Source organism: Salvelinus fontinalis, chromosome 33 (genome assembly GCF_029448725.1).
Source record: "Salvelinus fontinalis isolate EN_2023a chromosome 33, ASM2944872v1, whole genome shotgun sequence".
NCBI classification, from domain to species: domain Eukaryota; kingdom Metazoa; phylum Chordata; class Actinopteri; order Salmoniformes; family Salmonidae; genus Salvelinus; species Salvelinus fontinalis.
Window position 1 is genome coordinate 2,502,067 of NC_074697.1, and position 17,988 is coordinate 2,520,054.

The 17,988-nt window shown below is 45.0% G+C and overlaps 1 protein-coding gene across 3 annotated transcripts in view; it reads left to right on the forward strand.

Annotated features, from left to right (window-relative positions):
- Positions 1 to 17,988, forward strand: part of LOC129831635 (SH2B adapter protein 2-like) — a 68,456-nt gene that overhangs the window by 11,193 nt on the left and 39,275 nt on the right. The gene's annotated exons all lie outside the window — the stretch shown is intronic.

Genomic DNA, 17,988 nt, shown 5'->3' on the forward strand with positions numbered 1-17,988 from the left:
TCTCCTCAGAGGACTGGATCATACCAGAACCGCACTGCTCAGACGTCTCCCGGTCAATGTGTTTAGCAGGTTGGAGTTGCCTCCTGCTCCTAGTCTCTTTCTCCTGCTCCTAGTCTCTTCCTCCTGCTCCTAGTCTCTTTCTCCTGTTCTTAGTCTCCTCCTCCTGCTCCTAGTCTCTTTCTCCTGCTCCTAGTCTCTTTCTCCTGCTCCTAGTCTCTTCCTCCTGCTCCTAGTCTCTTCCTCCTGCTCCTAGTCTCTTTCTCCTGCTCTTAGTCTCCTCCTCCTGCTCCTAGTCTCTTTCTCCTGCTCCTAGTCTCTTTCTCCTGCTCCTAGTCTCTTTCTCCTGCTCCTAGTCTCTCTCCTGCTCCTAGTCTCTTCCTCCTGCTCCTAGTCTCTTTCTCCTGCTCCTAGTCTCTTTCCCCTGCTCCTAGTCTCTTCCTCCTGCTCCTAGTCTCTTTCTCCTGCTCCTAGTCTCTTTCTCCTGCTCCTAGTCTCTTTCTCCTGCTCCTAGTCTCTTTCTCCTGCTCCTAGTCTCTTTCCCCTGCTCCTAGTCTCTTCCTCCTGCTCCTAGTCTCTTTCTCCTGCTCCTAGTCTCTTCCTCCTGCTCCTAGTCTCTTCCTCCTGCTCATAGTCTCTTCCTCCTGCTCCTAGTCTCTTTCTCCTGCTCCTAGTCTCTTTCCCCTGCTCCTAGTCTCTTCCTCCTGCTCCTAGTCTCTTTCTCCTGCTCCTAGTCTCTTCTTCCTGCTCCTAGTCTCTTCCTCCTGCTCCTAGTCTCTTTCTCCTGCTCCTAGTCTCTTTCTCCTGCTCCTAGTCTCTTTCCCCTGCTCCTAGTCTCTTCTTCCTGCTCCTAGTCTCTTTCTCCTGCTCCTAGTCTCTTTCTCCTGCTCCTAGTCTCTTCCTCCTGCTCCTAGTCTCTTTCTCCTGCTCCTAGTCTCTTTCTCCTGCTCCTAGTCTCTTTCTCCTGCTCATAGTCTCTTCCTCCTGCTCCTAGTCTCTTTCTCCTGCACCTAGTCTCTTCCTCCTGCTCCTAGTCTCTTTCTCCTGCTCCTAGTCTCTTTCTCCTGCTCCTAGTCTCTTCCTCCTGCTCCTAGTCTCTTTCTCCTGCACCTAGTCTCTTCCTCCTGCTCCTAGTCTCTTTCTCCTGCTCCTAGTCTCTTCCTCCTGCTCCTAGTCTCTTCCTCCTGCTCCTAGTCTCTTCCTCCTGCTCCTAGTCTCTTCCTCCTGCTCCTAGTCTCTTTCCCCTGCTCCTAGTCTCTTCCTCCTGCTCCTAGTCTCTTTCTCCTGCTCTTAGTCTCCTCCTCCTGCTCCTAGTCTCTTTCTCCTGCTCCTAGTCTCTTTCTCCTGCTCCTAGTCTCTTTCTCCTGCTCCTAGTCTCTTTCTCCTGCTCCTAGTCTCTTTCTCCTGCTCCTAGTCTCTTTCTCCTGCTCCTAGTCTCTTTCTCCTGCTCCTAGTCTCTTCCTCCTGCTCCTAGTCTCTTTCTCCTGCTCCTAGTCTCTTTCCCCTGCTCCTAGTCTCTTCCTCCTGCTCCTAGTCTCTTTCTCCTGCTCCTAGTCTCTTTCTCCTGCTCCTAGTCTCTTTCTCCTGCTCCTAGTCTCTTCCTCCTGCTCCTAGTCTCTTTCTCCTGCTCCTAGTCTCTTCCTCCTGCTCCTAGTCTCTTCCTCTTGCTCCTAGTCTCTTCCTCCTGCTCCTAGTCTCTTTCTCCTGCTCCTAGTCTCTCCTAGTCTCTTCCTCCTGCTCCTAGTCTCTTTGTGTTGGGATCCTATAGTCTCTTAGTAGGGATCCTATAGTCTCTTAGTAGGGATCCTATAGTTTCTTCCATTGTGTTGGGATCCTATAGTCTCTTAGCAGGGATCCTATAGCCTCTTCCATTGTGTTGGGATCCTATAGTCTCTTCCATTGTGTTGGGATCCTATAGTCTCTTCCATTGTGTTGGGATCCTATAGTCTCTTAGTAGGGATCCTATAGTCTCTTCCTTTGTGTTGGGATCCTATAGTCTCTTCCATTGTGTTGGGATCCTATAGTCTCTTCCATTGTGTTGGGATCCTATAGTCTCTTAGTAGGGATCCTATAGTCTCTTAGTAGGGATCCTATAGTCTCTTAGTAGGGATCCTATAGTCTCTTCCATTGTGTTGTGATCCTATAGTCTCTTAGTAGGGATCCTATAGTCTCTTCCATTGTGTTGGGATCCTATAGCCTCTTCCATTGTGTTGGGATCCTATAATCTCTTCCATTGTGTTAGGATCCTATAGTCTCTTAGCAGGGATCCTATAGTCTCTTAGTAGGGATCCTATAGTCTCTTCCTTTGTGTTGGGATCCTATAGTCTCTTCCTTTGTGTTGGGATCCAATAGTCTCTTAGTAGGGATCCTATAGTCTCTTCCATTGTGTTGGGATCCTATAGTCTCTTCCTTTGTGTTGGGATCCTATAGTCTCTACCATTGTGTTGCGATCCTATAGTCTAATCCATTGTGTTGGGATCCTATAGTCTCTTAGTAGGGATCCTATAGTCTCTTCCTTTGTGTTGGGATCCTATAGTCTCTTCCATTGTGTTGGGATCCTATAGTCTCTTAGTAGGGATCCTATAGTCTCTTAGTAGGGATCCTATAGTCTCTTAGTAGGGATCCTATAGTCTCTTAGTAGGGATCCTATAGTCTCTTAGTAGGGATCCTATAGTCTCTTCCTTTGTGTTGGGATCCTATAGTCTCTTCCATTGTGTTGGGATCCTATAGTCTCTTCCTCCTTTGTGTTGGGATCCTATAGTCTCTTAGTAGGGATCCTATAGTCTCTTAGTAGGGATCCTATAGTCTCTTAGTAGGGATCCTATAGTCTCTTAGTAGGGATCCTATAGTCTCTTAGTAGGGATCCTATAGTCTCTTCCTTTGTGTTGGGATCCTATAGTCTCTTCCATTGTGTTGGGATCCTATAGTCTCTTCCATTGTGTTGGGATCCTATAGTCTCTTAGTAGGGATCCTATAGTCTCTTCCTTTGTGTTGGGATCCTATAGTCTCTTAGTAGGGATCCTATAGTCTCTTAGTAGGGATCCTATAGTCTCTTCCATTGTGTTGGGATCCTATAGTCTCTTAGTAGGGATCCTATAGTCTCTACCATTGTGTTGGGATCCTATAGTCTCTTAGTAGGGATCCTATAGTCTCTTAGTAGGGATCCTATAGTCTCTTCCTTTGTGTTGGGATCCTATAGTCTCTTCCATTGTGTTGGGATCCTATAGTCTCTTAGTAGGGATCCTATAGTCTCTTCCATTGTGTTGGGATCCTATAGTCTCTTCCATTGTGTTGGGATCCTATAGTCTCTTAGTAGGGATCCTATAGTCTCTTCCATTGTGTTGGGATCCTATAGTCTCTTCCATTGTGTTGGGATCCTATAGTCTCTACCATTGTGTTGGGATCCTATTGTCTCTTCCATTGTGTTGGGATCCTATAGTCTTTTAGTAGGGATCCTATAGTCTCTTCCATTGTGTTGGGATCCTATAGTCTCTTCCATTGTGTTGGGATCCTATAGTCTCTTCCATTGTGTTGGGATCCTATAGTCTCTACCATTGTGTTGGGATCCTATAGTCTCTTCCATTGTATTGGGATCCTATAGTCTCTTCCATTGTATTGGGATCCTATAGTCTCTTAGTAGGGATCCTATAGCCTCTTCCATTGTGTTGGGATCCTATAGTCTCTAACATTTTGCTGGGATCCTATAGTCTCTTAGTAGGGATCCTATAGTCTCTTCCATTGTGTTGGGATCCTATGGTCTCTTAGTAGGGATCCTATAGTCTCTTCCTTTGTGTTGGGATCCTATAGTCTCTTCCATTGTGTTGGGATCCTATAGTCTCTTAGTAGGGATCCTATAGTCTCTTCCATTGTATTGGGATCCTATAGTCTCTTAGTAGGGATCCTATAGTCTCTTCCATTGTGTTGGGATCCTATAGTCTCTTAGTAGGGATCCTATAGTCTCTACCATTGTGTTGGGATCCTATAGTCTCTTAGTAGGGATCCTATAGTCTCTTAGTAGGGATCCTATAGTCTCTTCCTTTGTATTGGGATCCTATAGTCTCTTCCATTGTGTTCAGATCCTATAGTCTCTTAGTAGGGCTCCTATAGTCTCTTCCATTGTGTTGGGATCCTATAGTCTCTTAGTAGGGATCCTATAGTCTCTTCCATTGTGTTGGGATCCTATAGTCTCTTCCATTGTGTTGGGATCCTATAGTCTCTACCATTGTGTTGGGATCCTATAGTCTCTTAGTAGGGATCCTATAGTCTCTTAGTAGGGATCCTATAGTCTCTTCCTTTGTATTGGGATCCTATAGTCTCTTCCATTGTGTTCAGATCCTATAGTCTCTTAGTAGGGCTCCTATAGTCTCTTCCATTGTGTTGGGATCCTATAGTCTCTTAGTAGGGATCCTATAGTCTCTTCCATTGTGTTGGGATCCTATAGTCTCTTCCATTGTGTTGGGATCCTATAGTCTCTACCATTGTGTTGGGATCCTATTGTCTCTTCCATTGTGTTGGGATCCTATAGTCTTTTAGTAGGGATCCTATAGTCTCTTCCATTGTGTTGGGATCCTATAGTCTCTTCCATTGTGTTGGGATCCTATAGTCTCTTAGTAGGGATCCTATAGTCTCTTCCATTGTGTTGGGATCCTATAGTCTCTTCCATTGTGTTGGGATCCTATAGTCTCTACCATTGTGTTGGGATCCTATAGTCTCTTCCATTGTATTGGGATCCTATAGTCTCTTCCATTGTATTGGGATCCTATAGTCTCTTCCATTGTATTGGGATCCTATAGTCTCTTAGTAGGGATCCTATAGCCTCTTCCATTGTGTTGGGATCCTATAGTCTCTAACATTGTGCTGGGATCCTATAGTCTCTTAGTAGGGATCCTATAGTCTCTTCCATTGTGTTGGGATCCTATGGTCTCTTAGTAGGGATCCTATAGTCTCTTCCTTTGTGTTGGGATCCTATAGTCTCTTCCATTGTGTTGGGATCCTATAGTCTCTTAGTAGGGATCCTATAGTCTCTTCCTTTGTGTTGGGATCCTATAGTCTCTTCCATTGTGTTGGAATCCTATAGTCTCTTAGCAGGGATCCTATAGTCTAATCCATTGTGTTGGGATCCTATAGTCTCTTAGTAGGGATCCTATAGTCTCTTCCATTGTGTTGGGATACTATAGTCTTTTCCATTGTGTTGGGATCCTATAGTCTCTACCATTGTATTGGGATCCTATAGTCTCTTCCTTTGTATTGGGATCCTATAGTCTCTTCCATTGTGTTGGGATCCTATAGTCTCTTAGTAGGGATCCAATAGTCTCTTCTATTGTATTGGGATCCTATAGTCTCTTCCATTGTGTTGGGATCCTATAGTCTCTTAGTAGGGATCCAATAGTCTCTTCTATTGTATTGGGATCCTATAGTCTCTTCCATTGTGTTGGGATCCTATAGTCTCTTAGTAGGGATCCTATAGTCTCTTCCATTGTTTTGGGATCCTATAGTCTCTTAGTAGGGATCCTATAGTCTCTTAGTAGGGATCCTATAGTCTCTTAGTAGGGATCCTATAGTCTCTTCCATTGTGTTGGGATTCTATAGTCTCTCTTCCTTTGTGTTGGGATCCTATAGTCTCTTAGTAGGGATCCTAGAGTCTCTTCCATTGTGTTGGGATCCTATAGTCTCTTAGCAGGGATCCTATAGTCTCTTAGCAGGGATCCTATAGTCTCTTCCATTGTGTTGGGATCCTATAGCCTCTTCCATTGTGTTGGGATCCAATAGTCTCTTAGTAGGGATCCTATAGTCTCTTCCATTGTGTTGGGATCCTATAGTCTCTTCCATTGTGTTGGGATCCTATAGTCTCTTAGTAGGGATCCTATAGTCTCTTCCTTTGTGTTGGGATCCTATAGTCTCTTCCATTGTGTTGGGATCCTATAGTCTCTTAGTAGGGATCCTATAGTCTCTTCCTTTGTGTTGGGATCCTATAGTCTCTTAGTAGGGATCCTATAGTCTCTTCCTTTGTATTGGGATCCTATAGTCTCTTCCATTGTGTTGGGATCCTATAGTCTCTTAGTAGGGATCCTATAGTCTCTTAGTAGGGATCCTATAGTCTCTTAGTAGGGATCCTATAGCCTCTTCCATTGTGTTGGGATCCTATAGTCTCTTCCATTGTGTTGGGATCCTATAGTCTCTTAGTAGGGATCCTATATTCTCTTCCTTTGTGTTAGGATCCTATAGTCTCTTAGTAGGGATCCTATAGTCTCTACCTTTGTATTGGGATCCTATAGCCTCTTCCATTGTGTTTGGATCCTATAGTCTCTTCCATTGTGTTGGGATCCTATAGTCTCTTCCTTTGTGTTGGGATCCTATAGTCTCTTCCATTGTGTTGTGATCCTATAGTCTCTTAGTAGGGATCCTATAGTTTCTTCCATTGTGTTGGGATCCTATAGTCTCTTCCTTTGTGTTGGGATCCTATAGTCTCTTCCATTGTGTTGGAATCCTATAGTCTCTTAGCAGGGATCCTATAGTCTAATCCATTGTGTTGGGATCCTATAGTCTCTTAGTAGGGATCCTATAGTCTCTTCCTTTGTGTTGGGATCCTATAGTCTCTTCCATTGTGTTGGGATCCTATAGTCTCTTAGCAGGGATCCTATAGTCTAATCCATTGTGTTGGGATCCTATAGTCTCTTAGTTGGGATCCTATAGTCTCTTCCATTGTGTTGGGATACTATAGTCTTTTCCATTGTGTTGGGATCCTATAGTCTCTACCATTGTGTTGGGATCCTATAGTCTCTTCCATTGTGTTGGGATCCTATAGTCTCTTAGCAGGGATCCTATAGTCTAATCCATTGTGTTGGGATCCTATAGTCTCTTAGTTGGGATCCTATAGTCTCTTCCATTGTGTTGGGATCCTATAGTCTCTTCCATTGTATTGGGATCCTATAGTCTCTTCCATTGTGTTGGGATCCTATAGTCTCTTAGTAGGGATCCAATAGTCTCTTCTATTGTATTGGGATCCTATAGTCTCTTCCATTGTGTTGGGATCCTATAGTCTCTTAGTAGGGATCCAATAGTCTCTTCTATTGTATTGGGATCCTATAGTCTCTTCCATTGTGTTGGGATCCTATAGTCTCTTAGTAGGGATCCTATAGTCTCTTCCATTGTTTTGGGATCCTATAGTCTCTTAGTAGGGATCCTATAGTCTCTTAGTAGGGATCCTATAGTCTCTTCCATTGTGTTGGGATTCTATAGTCTCTCTTCCTTTGTGTTGGGATCCTATAGTCTCTTAGTAGGGATCCTAGAGTCTCTTCCATTGTGTTGGGATCCTATAGTCTCTTAGCAGGGATCCTATAGTCTCTTAGCAGGGATCCTATAGTCTCTTCCATTGTGTTGGGATCCTATAGCCTCTTCCATTGTGTTGGGATCCAATAGTCTCTTAGTAGGGATCCTATAGTCTCTTCCATTGTGTTGGGATCCTATAGTCTCTTCCATTGTGTTGGGATCCTATAGCCTCTTCCATTGTGTTGGGATCCTATAGTCTCTTAGTAGGGATCCTATAGTCTCTTCCATTGTGTTGGGATCCTATAGTCTCTTAGTAGGGATCCTATAGTCTCTTAGTAGGGATCCTATAGTCTCTTAGTAGGGATCCTATAGTCTCTTAGTAGGGATCCTATAGCCTCTTCCATTGTGTTGGGATCCTATAGTCTCTTCCATTGTGTTGGGATCCTATAGTCTCTTAGTAGGGATCCTATAGTCTCTTCCTTTGTGTTGGGATCCTATAGTCTCTTCCATTGTGTTGGGATCCTATAGTCTCTTAGTAGGGATCCTATATTCTCTTCCTTTGTGTTAGGATCCTATAGTCTCTTAGTAGGGATCCTATAGTCTCTACCTTTGTATTGGGATCCTATAGCCTCTTCCATTGTGTTTGGATCCTATAGTCTCTACCTTTGTATTGGGATCCTATAGCCTCTTCCATTGTGTAGGGATCCTATATTCTCTTCCTTTGTGTTAGGATCCTATAGTCTCTTAGTAGGGATCCTATAGTCTCTTCCATTGTGTTGGGATCCTATAGTCTCTTCCTTTGTGTTGGGATCCTATAGTCTCTTAGTAGGGATCCTATAGTCTCTTCCATTGTGTTGGGATCCTATAGTCTCTTCCTTTGTGTTGGGATCCTATAGTCTCTTAGTAGGGATCCTATAGTCTCTTCCATTGTGTTGGGATCCTATTGTCTCTTCCATTGTGTTGGGATCCTATAGACTCTTAGTAGGGATCCTATAGTCTCTTCCATTGTGTTGGGATCCTATAGTCTCTAACATTGTGTTGGGATCCTATAGTCTCTTAGTAGGGATCCTATAGTCTCTTCCATTGTGTTGGGATCCTATAGTCTCTTAGTAGGGATCCTATAGTCTCTTCCTTTGTGTTGGGATCCTATAGTCTCTTCCATTGTGTTGGGATCCTATAGTCTCTTAGTAGGGATCCAATAGTCTCTTCTATTGTATTGGGATCCTATAGTCTCTTCCTTTGTGTTGGGATCCTATAGTCTAATCCATTGTATTGGGATCCTATAGTCTCTTCCTTTGTGTAGGGTCTTCTGGGAAGGCTAGAGGGTCTAGTCTGTGGAAAAGTGTATTATGTGTGTGTGTGTGTGCGTGCGTGTGTGTGTGTGTCAGGAGCCGCTGTTCAAGGTGGATTAAGGGTCCCGAGCCCCAATGTCCTGGAGTGGGCCTGTTTTCCCCTCTGTGTCCCCAGTGGCTTCTCCACCTACATATGTACTTACTCATCCACACACACACACACACACACACACACACACACACACACACACACACACACACACACACACACACACACACACACATTGTTTTAGCAGCTGGACCATGGAGCAAAAACATGACCCCTTCTTCTCTCTTCTCTTCTCTTTCCATAGGCTCACCACCCCTCTCTCGTTCTCTCTCTCATCTCACCACCCCTCTCTCGTTCTCTCTCTCATCTAACAACCCCTCTCTCGTTCTCTCTCTCATCTCACCACCCCTCTCTCGTTCTCTCTCTCATCTAACAACCCCTCTCTCGTTCTCTCTCTCATCTCACCACCCCTCTCTCGTTCTCTCATCTCACAACCCCTCTCTCGTTCTCTCTCTCACCTCACCACCCCTCTCTCTTTCATCTCACAACCCCTCTCTCGTTCTCTCTCTCATCTCACCACCCCTCTCTCGTTCTCATCTCACAACCCCTCTCTCGTTCTCTCTCTCATCTCACCACCCCTCTCTCGTTCTCATCTCATAACCCCTCTCTCTTTCTGTCTCCTCTCACCACCCCTCTCTCTCTCTTTCTCTCTCTCTCATCTCATAACCCCTCTCTCTTTCTGTCTCCTCTACTACCTTTCTCTTTCTTTCTCAATGCTGTGGTAGCCATGCTGGTTAAGAGTGCCTTGAATTCTAAATAAATCACTGACAGTCATTCCAGGTGACTGCCTCATGAAGCTGGTTGAGAGAATGTCAAGAGTGTGCAAAGCTGCATCAAGGCAAAGGGTGGCTACTTTGATAAACCTCAAAAATAAAATATATGTTTATTTGTTTAACACTTTTTTGGTTACTACATGATTCCATATGTGTTATTTTGTCATTTTAATATCTTCACTATTATTCTACAACGTAGAAAATAGTAAAAAATAAAGAAAAACCCTTGAATGAGTAGGTGTGTTCAAACTTTTGACTGGTACTGTGTACACAGTGTATTGTAGTATCAGGAGACCATCCATGTTCAGTATTGAAGTATCTATAGACCCTCCGTGTTCAGTATTGTAGTAGCCATGCTGGTTAAGAGTGCCTTGAATTCTAAATAAATCACTGACAGTCATTCCAGGTGACTGCCTCATGAAGCTGGTTGAGAGAATGTCAAGAGTGTGCAAAGCTGCATCAAGGCAATGGGTGGCTACTTTGATAAACCTCAAAAATAAAATATATGTTTATTTGTTTAACTGTTGAGGATGGGGGCGCTGTTGAGACTATTTATGCTAATTGGGTGATTTTTGAAACGGCTTCCCACAAAATCCTTGATCGTACAATATGCATATTATTATTATTATTGGATAGAAAACAGTCTATAGTTTCTATAGGAGTTGAAATTTTGTCTCTAAGTGGAACAGAGCCCATTCTACAGCAATTTCCCTGACATGGAGTCAGATTTCAGAAATGTTGGCCACTGTTCTGAAGTCAGTTTAAAGGGCACTGTTATTGCTATGACTATACGGACACTTCTTACGTCTTCCCCTGGATGCCTTTACGTGATGACGATTCCAATGGGGTCGATTGTGCGTTCACAGGCACTACAAATGAAAAAACCCTGTAGCTAGCAAGTCTTTTCTTGGTGCGTAACGCGCGTGGAGGACACCGACCCGCTCCTGTTCCAAGCGTTAGTTTAGCCTGTTATATTTCTCCGGTCATCTTTTCACTCGTTATAGGAGTTAAAAACATCATAAGGTAGTTAATTTAAAGCGTTTTATAGCAATTTATATCCGTTTAGTGCGATTTTGGGACATTTATTTTTGAAACGATGTGAATAGCTGGGCACGCTTTTCAGTTCATCCCGAACGCAGTTGGCATTTCCACATGGCAAGAGGACAGCTTTCCACCAAAAGACGATTACTCCCAAGAAAGGATCCTTTGCCCAAGATACTGATGGAAGAACAGCTCAAAGTAGGACATTTTTATTATGATAAATCGTGTTTCTGTCGAAACATTTTAGTGGCTTAGGACGCCATGTTTTTTGACGTAGCTTCGCTTGGCGCAAACTGTATTGAAAAGTAAGGATAAATTAAAAAATGTAATTCCGCAATTGTATTAAGAATTAAATTGTCTATCAATCCCTGTCCACCCTATATTTTTTAGTCACGTTTATGAGTATTTATGTATAAGAGTAGATCACTGTCTAAGTGGCGCAAGGACATATTCTGACCAGCTGAGCTACATTTCACATTGTCTAACCATGATTTTGGTGGCTAAATATAAACGTTTTCGATCAAACTCTATATGGATTGTGTAATATGATGTTACAGGAGTGTCATCTGAAGAATTCTGAGAAGGTTAGTGAAAAAATTAATATATTTTTGGCGATGTTGACGTTATCGCTCACTTTGGCTAGAATCAATGCTGGGCTGCTATGTGCTATGTGCTATGCTAATATAACGATTTATTGTGTTTTCGCTGTAAGACACTTAGAAAATCTGAAATATTGTCTGTATTCACAGGATCTGTGTCTTTCGATTCGTGTATGCTGTGTATTTTTACGAAATGTTTGATGATTAGTAAGTAGGTAAACACGTTGCTCTATGTAGTTATTCTAGTCCATTTGTGACGGTGGGTGCAATTGTAACCTATGCCATCTTCCTGAAATATGCACTTTTTTCTAACAAAACCTATCCCATACCATAAATATGTTATCAGACTGTCATCTGATGAGTTTTTTTGTTGGTTAGGGGCTATAAATATCTTAGTTTAGCCGAATTGGTGATGGCTACTGGTGTTGGTGGACAAATAAAAGATGGTGGATTATGCTAATGTGTTTTTAGGTAATAGATGTACATCTTTACATATTGTGTCTTCCCTGTAAAACATTTTAAAAATCGGACATGTTGACTGGATTCACAAGATCTGTGTCTTTCATTAGCTGTATTGGACTTTAATGTGTGAAAGTTAAATATTTAAAAAAAATATTTTTTTTGAATTTCGCGGCACTGGTTTTTCAGTGGGGGGGGGGGGGGGGGGGGGGTGTGCCGCTAGCGGCACGCTGATCCTAGACAGGTTTAACACTTTTTTGGTTGCTACATGATTACATATGTGTTATTTTGTCGTTTTCATATCTTCACTATTATTCTACAACGTAGAAAATAGTAAAAAAAAAAGAAAAACCCTTGAATGAGTAGGTGTGTTCAAACTTTTGACTGGTACTGTGTACACAGTGTATTGTAGTATCAGGAGACCATCCATGTTCAGTATTGTAGTATCTATAGACCCTCCGTGTTCAGTATTGTAGTATCTATAGACCCTCCGTGTTCAGTATTGTAGTATCTGGGGACCCTCCGTGTTCAGTATTGTAGTATCTGGGGACCCTCCGTGTTCAGTACTGTAGTATCTGGGGACCCTCCGTGTTCAGTATTGTAGTATCTGGGGACCCTCCGTGTTCAGTATTGTAGTATCTGGGGACCCTCCGTGTTCAGTATTGTAGTATCTGGGGACCCTCCGCGTTCAGTATCGTAGTATCTGGGGACCCTCCGTGTTCAGTATTGTAGTATCTGGGGACCCTCCGTGTTCAGTATTGTAGTATCTGGGGACCCTCCGCGTTCAGTATTGTAGTATCTGGGGACCCTCCGTGTTCAGTATTGTAGTATCTGGGGACCCTCCGCGTTCAATATCGTAGTATCTGGGGACCCTCCGTGTTCAGTATTGTAGTATCTGGGGACCCTCCGTGTTCAGTATTGTAGTATCTGGGGACCCTCCGCGTTCAGTATTGTAGTATCTGGGGACCCTCCGCGTTCAGTATTGTAGTATCTGGGGACCCTCCGCGTTCAGTATTGTAGTATCTGGGGACCCTCCGTGTTCAGTATTGTAGTATCTGGGGACCCTCCGTGTTCAGTATTGTAGTATCTGGGGACCCTCCGTGTTCAGTATTGTAGTATCTGGGGACCCTCCGTGTTCAGTACTGTAGTATCTGGGGACCCTCCGCGTTCAGTATTGTAGTATCTGGGGACCCTCCGTGTTCAGTATTGTAGTATCTGGGGACCCTCCGCGTTCAATATCGTAGTATCTGGGGACCCTCCGTGTTCAGTATTGTAGTATCTGGGGACCCTCCGTGTTCAGTATTGTAGTATCTGGGGACCCTCCGCGTTCAATATCGTAGTATCTGGGGACCCTCCGCGTTCAGTATCGTAGTATCTGGGGACCCTCCGTGTTCAGTATCGTAGTATCTGGGGACCCTCCGTGTTCAGTATCGTAGTATCTGGGGACCCTCCGTGTTCAGTATTGTAGTATCTGGGGACCCTCCGTGTTCAGTATTGTAGTATCTGGGGACCCTCCGTGTTCAGTATCGTAGTATCTGGGGACCCTCCGCGTTCAGTATTGTAGTATCTGGGGACCCTCCGTGTTCAGTATTGTAGTATCTGGGGACCCTCCGCGTTCAATATCGTAGTATCTGGGGACCCTCCGTGTTCAGTATTGTAGTATCTGGGGACCCTCCGTGTTCAGTATTGTAGTATCTGGGGACCCTCCGCGTTCAATATCGTAGTATCTGGGGACCCTCCGTGTTCAATATCGTAGTATCTGGGGACCCTCCGTGTTCAGTATTGTAGTATCTGGGGACCCTCCGCGTTCAATATCGTAGTATCTGGGGACCCTCCGTGTTCAGTATTGTAGTATCTGGGGACCCTCCGTGTTCAGTACTGTAGTATCTGGGGACCCTCCGTGTTCAGTATCGTAGTATCTGGGGACCCTCCGCGTTCAATATCGTAGTATCTGGGGACCCTCCGTGTTCAGTATTGTAGTATCTGGGGACCCTCCGTGTTCAGTATTGTAGTATCTGGGGACCCTCCGTGTTCAGTACTGTAGTATCTGGGGACCCTCCGTGTTCAGTATCGTAGTATCTGGGGACCCTCCGCGTTCAATATCGTAGTATCTGGGGACCCTCCGTGTTCAGTACTGTAGTATCTGGGGACCCTCCGTGTTCAGTATTGTAGTATCTGGGGACCCTCCGTGTTCAGTATTGTAGTATCTGGGGACCCTCCGCGTTCAATATCGTAGTATCTGGGGACCCTCCGCGTTCAGTATCGTAGTATCTGGGGACCCTCCGTGTTCAGTATCGTAGTATCTGGGGACCCTCCGTGTTCAGTATCGTAATATCTGGGGACCCTCCGTGTTCAGTATTGTAGTATCTGGGGACCCTCCGTGTTCAGTATTGTAGTATCTGGGGACCCTCCGTGTTCAGTATTGTATCAGTAACCACTGGGCTCCAGACCTCAAACCCACTGCTTCCACTTCCTCTACAAGCTTCTCTGGCTTGAGTTTCATGCTGACTGTGTGTGTGTGTGTGTGTGTGTGTGTGTGTGTGTGTGTGTGTGTGTGTGTGTGTGTGTGTGTGTGTGTGTGTGTACAGTCTATCCAGTATCTTTCAGAAAGGCACATATCCTCTTCTTAACGGAAGGACATGATCTTGAGAAATGCTCCTCGTCTCATGTGTGTTGTGTTTTTTTGCTGAACGTGTGGAAAGCTGGACCCCACCCCCGGATACTTTTAAATAGCTGAGCTGATATCGGACTGCCTCCCAGCCACTGCACACACGCGCACAACACGAGGGAGGACTGCTGTTTAACACGAGGGAGGACTGCTTTTTAACACGAGGGAGGACTGATGTTTTAATATATTGTTAATGAACATGGCCTTATTTCTATTGCAGCATATTGGAGGACTGTCATTCATATTCCATGTAACATCGATAGGTTTAGGCTACTTACATGATGCTAGAATGTTCCCTATACCCATCATGAGGTTGCTACGACCTAGCCCATGAATGAAAGTTTACGACTTGGAATAATCAGGGTGACGGACATTCAATACCGCCCTGCATCTATCTGATCTCGGGTGGAATCATTAGTCCAACAGTTGCAAACGGCGACTTTCAATTGAACATATTCAGATAGGTTTATCCCCGTTCCGTTTGCTTCCTTTTAAGAAATGTTTCTCAACAGAATGGCAGAATGAATACACCCCTGATCACTTGCACACAGAGTTCACTTACATAACAGCCACATACAAACGGCATGATCATTTTGCTCGTTAATTCGTTGTAGAATTCCTTCTCGTATTTACACGCTCTCCTCCTCTCACCTTTTCCGTTCGCTTGTGGACTTGAGTGCACAACACAACAGTTCTCTGTGACCAGGCGACAAAACCTTTCCAAACCAAATCTTCATACCACAACCGCTAACCGCAACACACAGCCTACATCGTTGTCACTCTATTAGCTAACGTCATAGTCAACATAGTTCTAGTAGCTAACGTGTTAGTTAACCCGCTACAATCACACAGGACAGTGTACAGCAAGTAGTTTAGCAGTTTAGCAGTTACAAGGGCGGGCCCCGGTGTCAAGAAATTAATAAAACCGAAAGTTTACCTTGACTTGGAAGAGTAACAGTGTTAGATAGACTTAGCCAGCCAGCTAACACATCATCCTTCTCTGTTGGATAGCCATAGCCAGCTAGCTAACATATCATCCTTCTCTGTTGGATAGCCTTAGCCAGCTAGCTAACACATCATCTCTCTCTGTTGGATAGCCTTAGCCAGCTAGCTAACACATCATCCCTCTCTGTTGGATAGCCTTAGCCAGCTAGCTAACATATCATCCTTCTCTGTTGGATAGCCTTAGCCAGCTAGCAAACATATCATCCCTCTCTATAGGGTAGGCTTTTATGATAATATAGTGATGATTATGTCTTTACAGTAGGGGTATAGGGTAAGCTTTTATGATAATGTAGTGATGATCATGTCTTTACAGTAGGGGTATAGGGTAGGCTTTTATGATAATGTAGTGACGATCATGTCTTTACAGTAGGGGTATAGGGTAGGCTTTTATGATAATGTAGTGATGATCATGTCTTTACAGTAGGGGTATAGGGTAGGCTTTTATGATAATGTAGTGATGATCATGTCTTTACAGTAGGGGTATAGTGTAGGCTTTTATGATAATGTAGTGATGATCATGTCTTTACAGTAGGGGTATAGGGTAGGCTTTTATGATAATGTAGTGATGATTTTGAGGGCCCACATTCTGGCCCACCTACGTGTTTTGCTGGACCTACACTGCTGGCTAGATTATATCATGAATTACATAGTGGTTTACGTAGGGAGTTACCCTGCAATGTCTCTATTAGACTAGTTTAATGCTGAACATTGAGTCAGGATTACATTTTTTGTTGAATTGAAACAGACACTAGTGATTCAGAGAACATTAGTTAACTCTCCGTGTTTACTATTGATCTTGTCACTGGGTGGGAGGCCTCTCTCATTCAGCTGTGTGTGTGCGTGTCTTTATGTGCCTGTGTGTGTATATGTGTGTGCGTGGGCGAGAGTCTCATTCACTGAAACCTCTTCGTCAGGCGTAACCTTGCCTGCTGTGGCTGATACTTCAATAAGAGTATTTCTGTCCTGGCTGCTGGTTAAAGATACAGTCTAATCTCCGGTGGGAAGAGTGTAGACGTTAACACCGTGCTTATCATTCACCTGCGCTGTTCAGCTGTCCAACCAACCGGGAACCGGGAATGTTCTTCAACTTCTGCCACACATCCTTCAGTACATGATGCAGAGATGACCTCCCTTCAGAGGGATTTCACTTAACATGAATCTGTCTCCTCCTCTCATCTCCCTCCTCTCCTCCTACCTCCCCCTCTCTCTCCTCCTCTCATCTCCCTCCTCTCCTCCTACCTCCACCTCTCTCTCCTCCTCTCATCTCCCTCCTCTCCTCCTACCCCCCCTCTCTCTCCTCCTCTCATCTCCCTCCTCTCCTCCAACCCCCCCTCTCTCTCCTCCTCTCATCTCCCTCCTCTCCTCCTACCTCCCTCTCTCTCTCCTCCTCTCATCTCCCTCCTCTTCTCCTACCTCCCTTTCTCTCTCATCTCCCTCCTCTTCTCCTACCCCCCTCTCTCTCCTCCTCTCATCTCCCTCCTCTTCTCCTACCCCCCCTCTCTCTCCTCCTCTCATCTCCCTCCTCTTCTCCTACCCCCCTCTCTCTCCTCCTCTCATCTCCCTCTTCTCCTACCTCCCTTTCATCTCCCTCCTCTTCTCCTACCCCCCCTCTCTCTCCTCCTCTCATCTCCCTCCTCTTCTCCTACCCCCCCTCTCTCCTCCTCTCATCTCCCTCCTCTCCTCCAACCCCCCCTCTCACTCCTCCTCTCCCTCCTCTTCTCCTACCCCCGTCCTCCTTCCCTCCTCATCCTCTGACATTCCTCTAGATGTGGTTTTATCTCGGGCGGCATCACAAACATGTTTTACATCTTGAAAGAAGGTGATAGATGGATGCTCCCTCCAACAGCTGTATGTACTTGGATGAGAGAGAGCGAGAGAGAGAGAGAGAGAGAGGTATGAGGAGAGGAGGAGGGGTAGAGAGAGGAGAGAAGGAGAGACGGAGGGGTAGAGAGAGGAGTAGAGAGAGGAGTAGAGAGAGGAGTAGAGAGAGGAGTAGAGAGGAGGGGTAGAGAGAGGAGTAGAGAGGAGGAGGAGGAGTAGAGAGAGGAGTAGAGAGAGGAGTAGAGAGGGGAGTAGAGAGGAGGAGGAGTAGAGCGAGTAGAGAGGAGGAGGAGTAGAGAGAGGATTAAAGAGGAGGAGGAGTAGAGAGAGGAGTAGAGAGAGGAGTAGACAGAGGAGGAGGAGTAGAGAGGAGGAGGCGTAGAGAGGAGGAGGAGGAGTAGAGAGAGGAGTAGAGAGGAGGAGGAGTAGAGAGAGGAGTGGAGAGGAGGAGGAGTAGAGAGGAGGAGGAGTAGAGTGAGTAGAGAGGAGGAGGAGTAGAGAGGAGGAGGAGTAGAGAGGAGGAGGAGTAGAGAGGAGGAGGAGTAGAGTGAGTAGAGAGGAGGAGGAGTAGAGTGAGTAGAGAGGAGGAGGAGTAGAGTGAGTAGAGAGGAGGAGGAGTAGAGTGAGTAGAGAGGAGGAGGAGTAGAGTGAGTAGAGAGGAGGAGTAGAGAGAGGAGTAGAGAGGAGGAGGAGTAGAGAGGAGGAGGAGTAGAGAGGAGGAGGGGTAGAGAGGAGGAGGAGTAGAGAGGAGGAGAGGTAGAGAGAGGAGGGGAGAGGAGGAGTAGAGAGAGAAGCGGAGGAGTTGAAAGAGGAGAGGAGTAGAAAGGAGGAGGGGTAGAGAGGAGGAGGGGAGATGAGTAGAGAGGAGTAGAGAGAGGAGAGCGAGAAGGAGAAGCAGACAAAGAGATCAGAGGGATTTCACTCAACATGAATGTCTTCTGATTTTCATTTTGTG